Raw genomic sequence first — 13348 nt, 5'->3', positions numbered from 1 at the left:
TAGATTAATGCAAGCAAAATCAGTATGAGGTCTTGCTATTTAGAGCAGCTTTTGCGCTAACCTTTCATGGGGCCATGAGAATTAGCGAACTGGTCCCCCCTCGGGTTCAGCCAAGCAAGCGGGAGTGCAGAGGCAGCCTGTTAGGTTGTCCGCGGGGTCGGTCCTGCTGTTCGTACCAAGATCAAAAACCAATCAAGAGGGGAAGGGAGTATGGTTACATCTCCCAAAATTGGAGGATGGCAGGACATGCCCGGTGGCGCTACTAAATGCGTTTTTGGCTCAGCGTCCGGCAGGTTAGGGCCCATTTCTAATGCATCAGTACGGGTTAGGGCTAACCAAATTTCAATTCCGTAGGGTTCTGGCTAGAGCAGCAAAAAAGGCGGGGCTCCACCCTACACGCATAGCTCCCCATTCCTTTAGGATGGGCGCAGCGACTAGTGCCGCAGCTTTAGGATGGTCAGCAGACAGGAATAAGGCTCTGGGGCGGTGGAGTTCGCAGCACAATAAAACCTACGTTAGGCCTACCGAGGACCCAGCCTATTGATAGAAAAAAGGGGGGGAGAGAGTTCTTGGGGGCAGAGTCATGGTCAAGGCAGTAAGTTGTTGTTCGGTGGGTAACATGGCTCTGTGTTTTGCACGTAGAGGCAGTATCCCACATAAGGTCTGTATTGTCGGCCATTCTTTTGTGCATTGGGCCTCCATCAGAGCTCTAGCAGTCCCAGATGGGAGCCGGCTCGGCTTTCACCCCTCCCGGGCGTCCATCAGGTTGCAAGGGCGCAGAGCGCTTTGCTTGCACGAACTGCTACCGTTAATCCGGGAGCCTCACCGGATGTGGGGTCGTCCCAACATCCTAGTAATACATCTAGGGGGCAACCATTTAGCGGTGTTGTCTACCCTTGATTTGATTAGTATCATGGGGGCTGATATCAAGTGGCTGCATGCGTGGCTGCCTGGTGTGAGAATAGGGTGATCATATATCATTCCCAGGTTACAATGGAGGCACAGGGCAAGTCACAAGGCAGCATTTGGGGTCAGGAAGAAGATAAATAGGGACATTGGCAAGTTGGTCTCTGGCTTGGGAGGTTTCGTAGTGAGGCACTCCGACATCTCGGCCGGAGATAAAAGTCTTTACAGAAAAGATGGAGTTCATTTGACAGAAGTTGGCCTGGATAGGTTTAACGTCAACATTAAAAGGGCCCTAACAGTGATAGTGTAGTTAGACAAAAAAATAAATAATAATAATATAACATAATAAGGTTGTGTTATTGACTGATAGTTAGGTTGGCGGCAAGAATCTGCAAGGGCAGATTAGTTTATTGTGGTGGGCGGCATCATCCCAGGCGGTAGATAGAAAGCAGGGAGGTGTGACGGCCATTGCAGGGGGCGTGACGTACTCAGTCGCGTGCCTGGGAAAAGCGCCTCCTGGCTTGCGGCGGGCCAAACAGCTCGAGTTTTATCCTTCTATCTGGTACCGCGTTGTAGCCGGGTTCCGCTTTGTTTCCGTTTGCCTGGGGGCTGCTTCTCGCTTCATATGGGTTTCCATAGGTAAACATTGCCGCTTAATAGTTAAGTAATGTTTAAGAGTTTATATGCATTTACTTCTACACAGGTAAATGAGTTATAGTTGAAAGTTTTTGGAAGGCTTTGATGTTTTATAATAAAACTAGTCAATGACCTACACGGTCTTACCTCCATCTGGTTGTTGTGTCATTATTTCTTAATTTAGAGTTAAGTAAGTTGTTATGCCGCACCAGATCGACATTGGTCCTTTAACCCTTATGAAAGTGTAGGGCTCCAGATTAGCCTGGAACGGCTTAAGGGTTAAGGATTCAGGTAGGAGGAGTGTGTGTGGAGCTGAGAGTTAGATCGGCAACAATGTTGCAGATCTAAGGGAGGGGTCTCTACTCACAGTTAAGAAGGGGTTCCTGGGAGTTTGAGGCCTTCTTTCTGTTCCTGAACATCACCGATCTTCACCCACCCACCCCTTTAGAGCTGCAGAATTGTATTTAGAAGTTAAGGCAGTTCCCCCTGGCTCCAGGCAGGGTTAGTCAACCTAGGGTCTTTTGGGTAAGTCCAGGGTTGTAATGTTTTTTCAGCTCCCCTCAGTACCAGCTTGATATTCGCCTGGCCGGTCTGGGGGCCAATAAGGTTTGAGCGGTGTAACATCCTAAAGGCGGGCGGCAGCATCTCAGGCGGTAGATAGAAAGCAGGGAGGAGTGACGGTCATTGCAGGGGGCGTGACATACTCAGGCGCGTGCCTGGGAAAAACGCCTCCTGGCTTGCGGCGGGCCAAACAGCTCGAGTTTCATCCTTTTATCTGGTACCGCGTTGTAGCCGGGTTCCGCTTTGTTTCCGTTTGCCTGGGGGCTGCTTCTCGCTTCATATGGGTTTCCATAGGTAAACATTGCCGCTTAATAGTTAATTAATGTTTAAGAGTTTATATGCATTTACTTGTACACAGGTAAATCCATGTGATCACTGTGGTAGCAGTGAACCCTTTGAAAGAACAAAGGGCTTTTATTTCTGTTCTGCACAAAGGAGCCTATCTTACCTGTATTATAGCCCCTATGTGCCAGTATGGGCCCCTATTTATTCACATGTGACTACCATTGATGACAATTTAGAAAGGTGATCACTGTAACACCAGTGGTCACCTGGCCAATTTTAATATCATTTACTAAAATCTTAATAAAAATATGCAATTTCTTACAGATTTTTGCCACGGCTACCTCATATGTCATCAAATATAAATATAATAATGGTATATTCTTTAAAGACCCCCTGTCAGCTAAATGTAAAGGCCTTCTAGGCCTTTATGCATTAGAAATATGGCTCAAAAATAAGTTACACTGTGCATTTTCTATTATATGTGTTACAGGCATCCATGGGAGTGTTCAATCATTGCTGGGTGTGTACCTCTAGCAGCCAAGGGGGTCACATTACTGCTCTGTACATGTGTTACTGGCAACCAAGGGAATAAAATGACTGCTTAGTTGTGAAAAATATATGTGATGGGATCAAGGGTGGGGTCTAAGGTTGAGCTTTTCTGGAGACATTGGGGCTGATTTTTTAAAGTGTGGACGAACATGATACGATGTAGCGTATCATGTCCACCACACATCAATAAATGCCGTCAGCATACGTTGTCGGCATTTATCATTGCACAAGCAGTTCTTGTGAACTGCTTGTGCAATGCCGCCCCCAGATCATAGATATTTCCATCTTATAAACTGGGTCTTTCTCTCTATTTCTCCTTCCTCTCCCATCCTCCCAGTCACCCTTTCCCTATCTTTAATCCTTCATTTTCTCTCCTCCTCCCTCCCTTTCTCCTCAGGGCTTGATTTGTCAAGCGAGGGCGGACAGGGGCATACAAATTTGCCCCCTGTCACCTCTGAAATTTATCATTGCCGGAATTTACCATTGCACGCAAGCTCTATTTTGTGCTCATGTGCAATGCCGCCCCCTGCCCTCTCACAGCCAATCAATCGTGGGGAGGAGCTGTCTACCGGGGAGATTGAAATCCTCCACCTATGAGGTGGAGAAGAGGGTAGAAAACAGCGATCTGATGACCGCTGCTTCATAAATACGGACTGCTCTTGTGAGAACCTGCAGTCGTAGGAGAGGAGAAGGCTTGATAAATCGAGCCCTCAGTCAGTGTCATCGTAGCATAACAAAGAAACGTAAATTAATATAATACATTTAATATAGAAACACCAAGGGAAAATAAACCACTTTTTAATGTTGTACATCATTTGTTTCATGATATTATTCTACTACTACTACAAAACATTCCTAACCATACAGTGCATCTCGCCTGATTTAAGAGTGAAGAAAAAAAACAACTCTTCGGCTCCTCCTAAAATTGCTTAAACCCATTTGTCAACCAGTTTCTCTTCCAAAAATGTTTTTGAATTTTTAAAAGGTTGAAGAATTTGAGCAAAAACATTTCTAGGTTGATTTAAAATATATTTCTTCCATTTTGAAGAGAACTCTGAATATGAGGCAAAATTTTACGTTGTGTTGTTCGATAAACATCTGTTCATTAATAATACCAAGACATTTCTTTACATTTGGCACTTTAGTATTCTTCCATTCTCTAAGGATTACATTTCTTCCAATTAAAATTACTATATTAATAAATTGTGTTAAAATACAAAGTTTTCCACCTTGGAAAAGAAAGATTATATTAAGTAAATTAAATTTTACATTTATTTTAATAGACATTTTTAGCCAATATTCAACTTTGATCCAAACCGGCTTGACTTTTGGGCATTAAAAAAATAATAATGGATCACATACACCAAATAGTAAAGGGTCAGTTGAGGTTAATTCCAACATGGTTAAAGGGACAGTATACACCAATTTTTATATATAACTGCATGTAATAGACACTACTATAAAGAAGTTAAAGAAGTATATGCACAGATACTGATCCAGTATAAAACCTTTTAAAAACATACTTAGAAGCTCCCACTTTAGCACTGTTGATTAGGTTAGGCTGGGACACCTACTGAAAGCTGAAAGGGACTGGTAGAGCAGGAACATCAGACACTACCCCCCCCCCACTCCCCTGCATATGAAAAGACCCTTTACACAAACATGAGCAAGTTACAGGATGTAGACAGCAGTATACATCTAAAACTTTGGGGCTTGGTTAGAAGTCTGAATCAGCACAATGTTATTTAAAAATAAGCATAAACTTTATATTATAACAAAAAACTCCCCAGATGGGCTATATAAATGGATCACCTACAAAACATTTATGCAAAGAAAAATCTAGTGTACAATGTCCCATTAAGTCTAGTTTTAGGAGGGCAGAAAAGGCAACTCTTTCAGCAGCGTAGCATGAATCACATTAGTGAATAGAAAAGAAACACTGGTAACATATTGGGAAATATATATATGAACAGTTATAATAATAAGTGTTCTTTTTCATTTACATTAAAATTTGCATTATCTAACATAAATTCTTATTTTACAATTTTAAGTAACTATAACACCATATGTTGCAATTTTAAAATAATTGTCATTGTGTTCTTTTTTTTTTTTTTTTTTTGGAACAAGCTTTATTAGAAGTATTTGTACAGTGCATCAAGGTAAAAGCATATCATGTTACAATCAACACAACACAACAAGTTGCATAGTCAATGCGGCAATGCTGCCTGCCATTTCTTACAGTTGAAGTCCTTGATGAATGTCATTAATGATAGTCCAATAGTACAAAGGAGAAATACATTTCAGGGTGGGGGTATGCACCCCCCCCCCAACTTGGGCTTGTTATACACCAATTTTCCATTTTTCTCTAATACAGTTCTGGCATTGCCGTAATTGTTAGTAGTTAATTAAGGAGGGGAAGAAGTGTTGGGACAGATGATAGTGAGGGGAATGAGAAAAAAAAGGGGTAGTTTGGTGAGGAGTCAGACGTTACGTTGTGCAGGTGTGGGGTTTTAGTGTTGCGGGTCAGAGACCCCTGCCCTCCCATGTGAGTTGCATAAGTTTGTGGGTCGTTAGTTTTCCAACTCTCCTGTAATGAAAGCGTTTGAGCCGGAGAAGATCCCCAACTCTAGCCTTCCACTCATGCAGTGTTGGCGCACATGTCGTTTTCCAGTGCTTAGATATGAGCCCCTTGGCCGCCCTTAGCATTAAAAGCAGTAAGTGATATTTTGCTTCCCCTTCCAATTTAGCAAGGTCATGGAATAGTAGATGATTTGAGTTAGGTGCAATATCCATTTGAAAGGTTCTGCCCATTTCAGTGAATACTTCATCCCAGAAGGGGCGTATACTGGGCCACGACCACCAAATGTGCATTAACGTTCCCTCCCCCCCGCAACCCCTCCAGCACTCCCCATTCATTGTTGGGTAGATTTTCCTGAGCCTATGTGGGGTGAGGTACCAGCAGCTTAAGAATTTATAATGCATCTCCTGTATCCTAGCGGACACTGATGCCGTTTTGTGCCTTTTGAAAATTTTATACCAGGCCTCTGTTTCAATGGTGTGCCCTAACTCCCTGTGCCATGCGTACGTGAATGAGGGAAGACAAGGCTCTCCTCTTGATAGAAGCATGTTATAGAGTTTTGAGACAAGGTGTTTTGGGGGCTGACTTACACATAGGCTCTTAAAAGGTTTTTTTTGGTAAAGTGCTTCTTGTAGCTATGCGTGGAGTAGAAGTGTGTCAGCTGTGCCATGCAGAACCACGAGGTGAACACCTGATCGTCCCATTGTTTCAGCTCATCTTGAGATTTAAGTTTGTCCCCCTGTAAGACATGTGTAATGTTGTTGTCTGCTAGTGAGTAGGTTTGGTCCTGGGGCCTGGTCTTGGTCTTAAGCCCTATGTCCGGTTCTCCCTGACGGGGTCATGGGTGAGTTTTGGGATGAGAGAAAAGTGTAATCACGAATTAACTTATCCCACATGGAGAAAACTTCCCATAAGAGCAGATAATTCTCCACTGTTCTGGGGCGGCGGACTGGCGTTACCCATGCCAGTGATCCGATGTTCCCTCTCTGAAGGATCTCGCAATCCATCTGAGCCCAGGCTTTATTTTTAGTGTTTTGGCACCACTCTATCAGTCTTTGTAGAATTATGGCTGTGCGGTAGGTCTCAAGATGGGGGATCCCCACCCCTCCCCACTCTCTTTGCAAGTATAGTGTCTTCCTCGGTTTGATCCCGTTCCAAATGTATGTTTCTGTTGCCATCTGTATTTGGTGTAACAAGTGATAAGATGTGGATATCTGGATTGTCTGGAGAATGTATAGGACTCTGGGCAGGACATTCATCTTAATGACACTTATGCGGCCTAGCCAGGAGATGTTTTTATTTCTCCAGCTCGCGAGGTCTTGTGTTATTTCATCCATAACTTTCCTGTAGTTGATGTCCACTAGATCTCTGATTTTTGGTGTTAGGGTGATCCCTAGGTATTTGAGGGAGGGGGATGCAATTTTAATCGGGCAGTGTTCTCTGAGTCTCTTAAATGTATGTTCTGTCTCTGTTATATTTAATATCTCTGTTTTAGAGGGGTTTAGTAAGAAATTTGAGACCTTGCCATATGTCCCAAACTCCTCTAGTGCCGCTGACAGCGAAGGGATAGCATTGGATATTGTGAGAAGTATGTTGTCTGCATACATCGATATTTTATGCTCTGTCCTGCCTACTTTGATGCCTGTGATAGTTGGATTGTCTCTGATTCTGCAAGCGAGTTGCTCTATAGTGAGAGCAAATAAGAGCGGGGACAGGGGGCAACCCTGTCTCGTCCCGTTATTTATAGTAAAGGGGTCTGACAGTGTACCGTTTACCCTGACTCTGGCAGTGGGTGCAGAGTACAGTGCGTAAACTTTGTTAATGAAGCTTGGTCCAAACCCGAATTTATGTAGGGTGCAACGCATGAATGACAAGTTTACTCTGTCAAACGCTTTTTCTGCGTCGGTTGACACGAGTGATAAGGACCTTGAGCGTGTTGTCTCGAGCCTTGCGGGCCGGGACAAACCCCACTTGATCAGTGGAGACTAGCTGGGGCAAGAATTTGTTTAAGTGGTTCGCGAGTATCCTGGCCAGGATCTTGACATCCGAGTTCAGGAGGGATATGGGCCGATAACTCTAAGGTCTGTCAGAAGGTTTGCCAGGTTTTGGTATGACCATGATGTGCGCTTGTAGCATGGATTTGGGGAGAGTCTGTGATTCAGGTAGCTGACGGAAAAGATCCGTCAGTCATGGGGCCAGTTCTTGTGAGAAGGTTTTGTAATATTTCAGGCCGAAGCCATCAGGGCCTGGGCTCTTCCTGTAGGGCAAGTCTTTGATAGCTTTCAAGACCTCCTCTCTTGTGATAGGAGACTCAAGAGACTCGGATTCCTCTCTGGTTAATGTTTGTGTTTTCGTATTCATGATATACTGTTGGATCGATAACTTGTGTTCGACCCTGAGCAAGGGATCCTCAGGGGTGGTCCCTGGGGTTGTCAGGTTATAGAGAGTACTATAGTACTCCTTGAATGTGTTTGCAATTGTCCTGCTGTCTGTCCTGGGTGAACCCAGGTTATCTAGTAGTGTATACACATGTGCCCTGATCTTTTTCTGAGCTACTGCACGGGCTAGAAGTTTCCCTGACCTGTCACCCTCTTCAAAAAACATCTGCCGTAGGATTAGGGCCTGTCTCTGCTGATCCTCCTGTAGGAAGTGTAAGAGATCCATCCTAGCCTGTTGTAACACCCTTGTCGGAGGGGTTCTGCTTGTGGGAGCCTTCTTTCTCTGAGACCTGCGCCAGTAGTGTCTGGTAGCATTCCCTATGCTGTCTGACTAGCCTGGCTTTGTATTTGATTAGTTTGCCCCTCATGACACATTTATGTGCCTCCCATATTGTAGGGCCCGGCGTGGTAATGGTCGTGTTCAGTGTGAAGTGCTCAGCTAAAGTTTTGTGTAACTCAGGTTTGATTATAGGGTTGTCGAGTAGTGTGTCGTCCAGTTTCCAGATGTAAGGTGTGGTTGGTGTGTTTGGCCACTGAATTGAGCAGCCTACTGGGGCATGGTCTGACCAAGTTATTGGTCTGATGACACATCCGGTGATTGTGGAGAGTCCTATTGTGTCTGTAAAAAGATAGTCTATTCGGGAATACTTTCTGTGTGGATGTGAGTAGAAAGCATAGTTTCTAGCTGTGGGGTGGAAAGCACGCCAGATGTCGTGTAAGGCTAGGTCCCTAATCATGCTTTTTAGGGTTTTTATCACCCTTAGGGGAGTGCTGGAAACTCCGCCCAAGGTGTCCACCGTGGGATCCATTCGGGTGTGGAAGTTGCCCCCTAGGAAGGTTATGCCTGCCGTTGTTTCAAGAAGTCGATTAGCTATTTTTCTGAAAAAGGTGGATTGAGATTGATTAGGAGTGTACACGTTTACCAGTTTTATCTGCCTTCCGTGCAGATTTCCAATTAGTATGAGGAACCTGACGTCCGGGTCCTGTTCCAGTTGTGACAGCTGGAAAGGCATTCTCAAGCTAAACAGGATCCCCACTCCATTCTTTTTTAATGGGCCCGAGGCAAAGTAGGCAGTGGGGAAGTGTCGATTGAACCATTTAGGCTCGTGTTGCTTCGCAAAGTGTGTCTCTTGTAAAAATATGATGTCCCCCCCATTCTGTTTAAATCTTTTGTGACTAATGCTCGTTTCCAGGGGCTGTTGAGCCCTTTAACATGTATGGTAATAATGTCTACCGTGAGATTTTAAATACGGCTATGCTTTGACGCCATGACCGCTACTTCTGTGTGTGGGTTGTCAAGGGAGAAAAAAACAAAGGGGGGTTTAAGGGGAGAGACGGGAAGAGGGTAGGAAAGGAGGTAGAAGATTAGTAGAGAATATTAGTTAGTCTCGAGGAGTGTACCTCTTCAAGGGAGTAGGCACGTCTTCTCTATGTTGATGTGTGAAAACAGAAGTGGAATGGGTTAGAGACCCTGATTCCGTGTTATTAAAAAAAAATGTAGGGAAAGGTGAGATAAGCTTTCAGAAAGCAGAAAAAAACAAATCTGTAAGAAAATACAACTATCAATAATACCAAAGTAATAATTCAGGGGTATTATGCCTGGAGCTAGCGTATTCTTAAATATACTGTTCAAACTTTTTTATAAGTTCATGCAATTCTATAATGATTAACAATGAAAATTATAGAAAATAATGAAGGAGAAGAGAATTCTTATCGGGGAGAGGCATGGCACCCCTTCCTCCCATTGTCGCCCCGGGCGCAGCTACCTCTCTACATCTATGCCCTTGTCTTTCTTTAGTAGATATGAGTCCTGTAATGCTGAGTGGTTTTCTCAGTGGCTTACTCAGTCGTGTAGCTCAGCTTTTAATGTGTTGTTATGTGCTACTGGGTGGGGTGTAAAAGCGCTGTGTGGGGTGGGGGTCATCGCTGCCTAGATATTCAGAGTCTGTGCAGCCACATGGGCTATCTATGATTTGTGTGATTTGGGGACGTTAATTATGCTGCTTTTCTGTCTTTGCTCTTGCGTCTTAGTCTTTGTGTTGTTCGGAGGGGCCTGGAAAGCGTCTGTCGCTATGTCTGGTCGGCTTGTGCCTGCTTTATTGTCTTTGAAGAGCTATTTCGCTGCCCAGTGTCCTTAGCTGTGTAACTAATTGTGTAATCAAAGGTGAGCTCATCATTTCTTGCAAATAAAGGTTCCCCCCAGCTAATTGCTGGACGCCTATCACTTATAGTGTGCGCTGGTCAAGGGATGACCCCTACTCCTCTGAACATGTTGTTTTCAGGGTTTGGGCACTCAACTTCATCCCTCCCCTGTCTTTGTCAAATGAGCATGTAATGTAGAGTGCAGGGAATATAACAATACATCACCCTCAAACCAAACTAGTCTCCTCAAGAGACATTGAAACATAACTGTGCAACAATCATTATGAACAAACTGGTTCCAAACATTAATATAACAGGTGATTTTAAATGTATCTGTTGTTGTATTCATTCTTCAACATGCTGTTATTCAAAGTCCCAGACAGAGTTCTCAGGCCTTATTAGGCCCTGGGCACTCCAGTGCCATTCAAGTTTGCATCAGCCAGGTGGGTTTCCTGCAGCTGGTGTTGCAGGTCCTTAGAGGTCGCCTCTTTCTCTGGCCAGCAGCCGTGGGGGCCTTATCTGTGTTCCAAGTACCTGGTTGAAGTGCGGTAGATCTGTGATGTTCCTGAAGATTGCTGTATTGTTATCTTTGCTTGCGATAACACTTGTTGGGAACCCCCATCTGTACGGGATTTGATGCTCCTTAAGGACGGCAGTGATGTATCTTAAGTCTCTCCTTTTTTGAAGAGTGGCGGGGCACAGGTCTGTGAAGTCCTAGATGTCCGCCCCCTCATATACGATGGGGTGTCTTGTTCTGGCGTGCTTGAAGATGTCCTCCTTATCCCTATAAGATAGGAGTTTGACTATTACATCCCTTGGTGGTGCTCTGTTGGGTGGTTTAGGGCGTAATGCTCTGTGCGCTCATTCTATTTGGACCTCCACAGCCCCCGAAGAGTTCTTAATATACTTAAAAAATTCTTGTAAATAGGTGTGGAGGGCCACCGGGCTTACTGACTCAGGTATGCCGTGCAGTCTCAAGTTGTTCCTCCTGCTCCTGTTCTCTAGGTCTTCGAAGCGTTCTGTAAGATTTTGAACCGCTACTTCCTGTGACTGCAGGAGGCTTGCCTGCTGTTGTGAGTCTGAGTACAGATTTTCTTGTTTTTCTTCTATCTGTGTGACTCTGTGTTCAACTGCCGTTATATCTTTTTTTAGCTCTGCAGACGTCTGCCATGGCTTCCATAATGTCTTTCTTTGATGAGAGATGTTTTATGTCCTCTTTAGTGAGATAGTTACTCTGTGCCAAGTCTACTTGAGGGGGGTGTGTGTGATTAGTCTGCCGCCTCCCGTATTGTTGTTCCCTGGAGGTGTTTGGGGTTGATTCTAGCAGTAGCAGATAGTTATCCATATCGGTCAGTTGAGATCCCTTTGCCAGCCTCTGTGTCCTTCTGCTAGTCATGCCAGAGGTTTTCCCCCTTCTAGGAGTGATTGTAGGCCTTGTGTATTGGTCTTTGAGTGAGGCTGAGGTAAGTGCTGGGTCTGGCCAGTCTATATATGTCAGGATTTTCCCCCTCCAAGATCCCACTGCGGGTCATTTTAGTTCTGTGCCTTGTGGTTTTGACACTCGCCTCTATAGGAAGAGAGGGCTGTATATCCCATGGGGCGTATTTTTAGCAATTAATCCCCTTATACAAAGTTTTATGTCCTGCTAAAGAAAGTGTGACCGTTGGCTCTGATGTGGGTGAATATTTCCCTTATGGTGCTTTTTTAGGCCTTTGTGGGAGGCCTCAGATGGAGCGAGGTTGCGCTTCTGTACAGTCGACTCCCACCCGGTATGATGTGTGTAGGTGGTCCACCAGGTGTTGGACTCCTCCTTGGGCTCTCCTGAGATTTGTATTGCTCCCATACGCTGTGAAGGGGTTAGTTGCGTTCCAGGTCTGCCGGTCACCGGGTGCTGTAGGGGCCACATTTTTTTGAGAGCGGTACTTAAGTTGTCTGTAGGTTATGCCATGCTCCTCTCCCCTGTTTTATACTAAATAAGTTGCATTAAACTGACTTAGCTAGCTCTTGGGCTATCAGAGCTCTAACAAACTGCAGCCATCTTCCAGCGTGGCTAGGCTTTGCCCCGTCATTGTGTTCCTTTAATGTATTGTTTTTGGAATATGCTTGAATGAATCACCATTACAACACTATTTCATAAAAGAAAATACAGACACCAATAACAATTTTATTTTACTGAATAATTCCAAATAAAAACATGCACTGCGTTGGCCGGGAATCGAACCCGGGTCAACTGCTTGGAAGGCAGCTATGCTCACCACTATACCACCAACGCTTGATGAAGACAAAGAGTATTCAACTAACATGTGATATATAAGGTAAAATATACTGGAAATCACTGTATTTTATTTTATGTGATATGACCGGGAAACTTTCAGAAACTAAGAGTACAGTGATGCAAGGTACATATTAAATGTACTGTATTCAACAACACTCTTGGGGAAAAAATAGAGTAACAACACTTGTGAAAAGAAAAAAAAAATAATTTAAAAATTAAGGGATTTAAAACAACCAAAAAAAACATTATCTATCCCCACTACAAAAAAAACGTTTTCCCTTCATAAAATAAATGATAGACACCTATAACAATTTTAATTCACAGATTAATTTCATAGAAAAAGGAAATTCTACATTAGCCAGGACTTAAACTCCGGAAAGCAGCTACGCTCAGCACTATACAACCAGCACTTGACTAAATATGTATTGACTAAATATGTATTGACTAAATATATATGTAAGGTTAAAACTTCTTTAAAGGGACAGTATACACCAATTTTCATATAACTGCATGTAATAGGCACTACTATAAAGAATAAGATGCACAGATACTGATCTAAAGATCCAGTATAAAACTTTTAAAAAACGTACTTAGAAGCTCTCAGTTTAGCTCTGTTGAAAAGGTAGCTGGAAAGCCCACTGCAAGTGGGAAATAAGACACTCCCCCCCTTCCCCTTCTTTTGCATAGAAAAGACCCTTTACACAAACAGGAGCAAGCTGGAGCTGGCATCTGTCAGTATTCTTTTAAAACTTTGGGGCTTGGTTAGGAGTCTGAAAATCAGAGCAATGTTATTTAAAAATAAGCAAAACTATACATTTAAAAAAAAAAAAACTTTATGGGCTTTATAAACAGATCATCTACAAAACATTTATGCAAAGAAAAAATGAGTGTATAATGTCCCTTTAAATCACTTTATTCTATGTGTTGTGACCAAGAAACCCTCAGAAACTGATTACTCTAGAATTAGTTGTTATGGGT

The 13348-nt window shown here is 43.6% G+C and overlaps 1 non-coding gene across 1 annotated transcript; it reads right to left on the bottom strand.

Moving 5' to 3' along the window:
• Nucleotides 1-12295: 12295 nt before the first annotated feature.
• Nucleotides 12296-12367, bottom strand: TRNAG-UCC (transfer RNA glycine (anticodon UCC)). The gene has a single exon. It is a non-coding gene; the product is annotated as a tRNA-Gly (tRNA).
• Between the last annotated feature and the right edge of the window lie 981 nt (nt 12368-13348).

Source organism: Bombina bombina, chromosome 1 (assembly GCF_027579735.1).
Source record: "Bombina bombina isolate aBomBom1 chromosome 1, aBomBom1.pri, whole genome shotgun sequence".
NCBI lineage: Eukaryota > Metazoa > Chordata > Amphibia > Anura > Bombinatoridae > Bombina > Bombina bombina.
This window is presented reverse-complemented; position numbering and strand designations above follow the sequence as displayed.